The sequence below is a fragment of the Schistocerca cancellata genome, chromosome 2 (assembly GCF_023864275.1).
Source record: "Schistocerca cancellata isolate TAMUIC-IGC-003103 chromosome 2, iqSchCanc2.1, whole genome shotgun sequence".
In the NCBI taxonomy this organism is placed as follows: domain Eukaryota; kingdom Metazoa; phylum Arthropoda; class Insecta; order Orthoptera; family Acrididae; genus Schistocerca; species Schistocerca cancellata.
Window position 1 is genome coordinate 305,998,414 of NC_064627.1, and position 5,221 is coordinate 306,003,634.

The 5,221-nt window shown below is 48.6% G+C and overlaps 1 non-coding gene across 1 annotated transcript; it reads left to right on the forward strand.

Annotated features, from left to right (window-relative positions):
* The first annotated feature begins 900 nt into the window (after positions 1-900).
* Positions 901-974, forward strand: Trnat-ugu (transfer RNA threonine (anticodon UGU)). Its single transcript has one exon. It is a non-coding gene; the product is annotated as a tRNA-Thr (tRNA).
* The last annotated feature ends 4,247 nt before the right edge of the window (positions 975-5,221 follow it).

Consider the following 5,221-nt stretch of genomic DNA (forward strand, 5'->3'; position numbering starts at 1 on the left):
GTTTTTGGCACGCTAGTAAACGGATGCCACATGGCCGGGGAATATTCTTTCGATGAACAAGGCATATTTTAATTTCCACAGTGCACAGAACTGTCGTATATGGGGTTCAATTGCGCCACAGGTTGCGCAGGAACTTCCACTACACTCAGCTTATGTGGATGTATGGAGTGGTTTCATAAGTTTCTTCACTCTCGGTCCGTTTTTCTTGGAGCAGATGACACCTCGCGGGACTGTTAGGTGTACAGTGAGATGTGCACGTTATAAGGCCTTCCTTGTGCAACACACGGTTTCAGCTTCGTAAGAACGCAACTGCGTCCACACCACTATTTTCATGTAAGATTAGGCGCCACCATACGCCGCCTGCCACGTGCAAGATTTGGTCCGAGATGCTATCTGTGACGACCACACCATCTCTAAGCAATTTCAAGATGTGTGGCCTTCCAGATGTCACTTGCGTCTGTGGAGATATCTGAAAGATCATGTCCACCAGGAATGTATCTTGATCTGAAGGATAGACGACATATCGCTCTGATTACACTGGATAAGCTGTGAGCAAATGTCGACCATGCTGTGTTAGAGATGCAGCATGTTACTAGCCGGGAGAACATAATGAACACAATGAAAGGATAATTGAATCAAGATCCTAAGCTGTCGACAGGTGGTATCTGTTCTTTCGGACAATCTTCATATAATTAAGGCTACCCGGCCATTGACCTTCTTCTGTGGTGGATGCACACGCATTGCCCGAACTCTTACGGGACTCTGTTAGATTGTCTGCAGCGAGTAATGAGTGCAACGGGCAGGGGCAGTACGAATGTAGTGTGTGGACATTAAGTTAGGAATGTGGGTCTCACGGGGAGCGTGCAAGGGATAAATCCCTGCAATCGCACTACCTCTGTGACCTCGGTGGCTCAGATGGATAGAGCCTCTGCCATGTAAGCAGGAGATCCCGGGTTCGAGTCCCGGTCGAGGTACACATTTTCAACTGTCCCCAGTGATGTATATCAACGCCTGTCGACAGCTTAGGGTCTTGGTTTAATTATCCTTTCATTCTAATCTGCATGGTCACAGATGGTATCTGTTCTTTTGGACATGTCCGAAAGAAAAAATACAATCTTCATATTATGAACACATTAACTTGTGACCATATTCTAAGAAACGTACCAGAACCAGCGTTAACATGCGTTTGACCAGTCCTCCCGTTTCCCTGCATCCACACCACATTATGAATGCTTACAGTGCCAATTTTCACCTGGTGGCACAAAATGGAGCCGGCCGGGGTGACCGAGCGGTTCTAGGCGCTCCAGTCTGGAACCGCGCGACCGCTACGGTCGCAGGTTAGAATCCTGCTTCGGGCATGGATGTGTGTAATGTCCTTAGGTTAGTTAGGTTTAAGTAGTTCTAATTTCTAGGGGACTGATGACCTCAGAAGTTAAGTCCCATAGTGCTCAGAGCCATTTTGAACCACAAAATGGAACTATTACTTTTTTCAGCATACTCCGCGAGTGGACCCATTAAGGAACATACGTACGATGTTTCGGAGTCCAGCGATGTATTGAGCCCACACTTCAGCACTAGGAATACCGTCAGTTTAATTATAATCACGCGGTTAATCACAGTAAATATTCTGCATAGAATGAAAAGCGATAATTATTAGCATCAACACTGTGTATGTAGATAAGCTAAATGCACCACTATATGCTTTCTCTCGGTGGTACATGGCGAAGCTTTTGCAGAGCTTGAAAGGAAAGGGATGAGTATGTCACAGGTTGGCAGTTAATGGTTACGGTGCTGACACTTAAGTTTTCAGATAACCTTGCGTATCCAGTTGTACTGGCCACTGATGCGATATACGATATAAGGATCGTGTCAACCCCTTCCGCATCAACTACAGCCTGAAGATGGCGCATTGAAGCACTGCAACTGGTTGCAACAAAATAAATAAAATAGAAAGGATTGCTGTAGGTGTTTTTTTTTGTTCTCACTTACCATTGACGCTCACGTCACTAGCATGCGGCCAGCCGGAAAGAGTCGACATTGCCGAGACACTCCTGACATTCCTCACTAGGCGCCGCCCGTAACAATCTGCCCATTGCGAACTCTTGTGTCACTCAATTTCTCCGCTTGTGGCCTGTACCGTCTCTAGAATGACCCTCCGTTTTGTCTGCGCCGCTTGTGTGCTTTCTCACCGCGTCACATGGTCTCATCACCACCAGGCGACACTCTGTCCCTCGGTGGGCATCTCAGTTGTGGCTTGTGCTTCGTGCTGATATGATGGGTATCTCTGCAGCATTGTATTAAAAAAACCGCCTATCTGCCTTCATGCGGATCTATGTGTGGAGCGCCCCTAAGCTTGGACCGTTGTCCTGCGAGAGGGAACCTAGAATTGAAGAGCACATTGTCTTGCATCCCCTGTGCCTGGGATACACTATTTTAACGTAGTTTAACCTTCGTCATGAATCCTCTGTGGGCTCGCATTTTAACATGCACCTGAAGATGGGACATACACTCCTGGAAATGAAAAAAAGAACACATTGACACCGGTGTGTCAGACCCACCATACTTGCTCCGGACACTGCGAGAGGGCTGTACAAGCAATGATCACACGCACGGCACAGCGGACACACCAGGAACCGCGGTGTTGGCCGTCGAATGGCGCTAGCTGCGCAGCATTTGTGCACCGCCGCCGTCAGTGTCAGCCAGTTTGCCGTGGCATACGGAGCTCCATCGCAGTCTTTAACACTGGTAGCATGCCGCGACAGCGTGGAAGTGAACCGTATGTGCAGTTGACGGACTTTGAGCGAGGGCGTATAGTGGGCATGCGGGAGGCCGGGTGGACGTACCGCCGAATTGCTCAACACGTGGGGCGTGAGGTCTCCACAGTACATCGACGTTATCGCCAGTGGTCGGCGGAAGGTGCACGTGCCCGTCGACCTGGGACCGGACCGCAGCGACGCACGGATGCACGCCAAGACCGTAGGATCCTACGCAGTGCCGCTTCCCAGCAAATTAGGGACACTGTTGCTCCTGGGGTATCGGCGAGGACCATTCGCAACCGTCTTCATGAAGCTGGGCTACGGTCCCGCACACCGTTAGGCCGTCTTCCGCTCACGCCCCAACATCGTGCAGCCCGCCTCCAGTGGTGTCGCGACAGGCGTGAATGGAGGGACGAATGGAGACGTGTCGTCTTCAGCGATGAGAGTCGCTTCTGCCTTGGTGCCAATGATGGTCGTATGCGTGTTTGGCGCCGTGCAGGTGAGTGCCACAATCAGGACTGCATACGACCGAGGCACACAGGGCCAACACCCGGAATCATGGTGTGGGGAGCGATCTCCTACACTGGCCGTACACCACTGGTGATCGTCGAGGGGACACTGAATAGTGCACGGTACATCCAAACCGTCATCGAACCCATCGTTCTACCATTCCTAGACCGGCAAGGGAACTTGCTGTTCCAACAGGACAATGCACGTCCGCATGTATCCCGTGCCACCCAACGTGCTCTAGAAGGTGTAAGTCAACTACCCTGGCCAGCAAGATCTCCGGATATGTCCCCCATTGAGCATGATTGGGACTGGATGAAGCGTCGTCTCACGCGGTCTGCACGTCCAGCACGAACGCTGGTCCAACTGAGGCGCCAGGTGGAAATGGCATGGCAAGCCGTTCCACAGGACTACATCCAGCATCTCTACGATCGTCTCCATGGGAGAATAGCAGCCTGCATTGCTGCGAAAGGTGGATATACACTGTACTAGTGCCGACATTGTGCATGCTCTGTTGCCTGTGTCTATGTGCCTGTGGTTCTGTCAGTGTGATCATGTGATGTATCTGACCCCAGGAATGTGTCAATAAAGTTTCCCCTTCCTGGGACAATGAATTCACGGTGTTCTTATTTCAATTTCCAGGAGTGTATGTGTGGAGCGCCCCTAAGCTTGGACCGTTGTCCTGCGAGAGGGAACCTAGAATTGAAGAGCACATTGTCTTGCATGCCCTGTGCCCGGGATACACTATTTTAACATAGTTTAACCTTCGTTATGAATCCTCTGTGGTCTCGCATTTTAACATGCACCTGAAGATGGGACATATGTCCTGAAACCGGGTAGTGCTTTCCTTCTTAGAAACAAATAATTTTTACAACTGTAGAGTATTTTATCGTTCACAGTGAATAACAATGTGGAAGTCCTGTCAACAGAAACATGTGCCTTCTAAAGTTGCCCAAGTCGACTGTCGGTGGTATGACTGTGAAGTCGAATACGAAGGAACAACGACAGCTAAATGAAGACCAGGCAGATCTCATGTACCGACGGATAGGTGCCACCGCGTATTGTGAAGCTTGGTTGTAAAAAAATCAGCAAAAGGACTCACTCGTGAGTTCCAAAGTATTACCAACAGCCCAGCTAGCGCAGTGACTCGCATAGGGAGTTAAAAAGAAAAGGAGGCAATGATCGAGTAATTCCTCATACGTCACATATTTGGTAATCAGTGAAATCTGGTTTCACTGGACAGAGCGTATCAGGTTGTGGAAAGGGACCAATGTCAATTACTGTTAGTTATACAAGAACACACACAACCATATTGCTCAAACCAATGCACAGTTTTCTCTTTAAAACAACAAAGACCATTCACGGCTGAGGGCCCAAGTAACTTATCCAGAACAAGTTTAAATGATTGTTTTTTTAAAAACACCAGGATTTTGAGTAACGGCTGAAGGCCTTACTTAAGCAAAATTACAGTATCTTCTCGGCTAAAGGTCGAAATAATATTTCAGATCAGCTAAGGAAATTCTTTAAAAGCCAAGCATTTTCAAATTCCGGCTAAAGGCCATATTAAGGAAAATTCAAGTCAATTCTTCTGCTGAAAGCCCAATAAAAAAAAAATCTTTACATAATAAAAGAGAGAATTTAAAGATAAGCCTTTACACAGTACAACAGAAAAACATCTTGAAACTTCCTGGCAGATTAAAACTGTGTGCCCGACCGAGACTCGAACTCGGGACCTTTGCCTTTCGCGGGCAAGTGCTCTACCATCTGAGCTACCGAAGCACGACTCACGCCCGGTCCTCACAGCTTTACTTCTGCCAGTATCTCGTCTCCTACCTTCCAAACTTGCCCGCGAAAGGCAAAGGTCCCGAGTTCGAGTCTCGGTCGGGCACACAGTTTTAATCTGCCAGGAAGTTTCATATCAGCGCACACTCCGCTGCAGAGTGAAAATCTCATTCTGG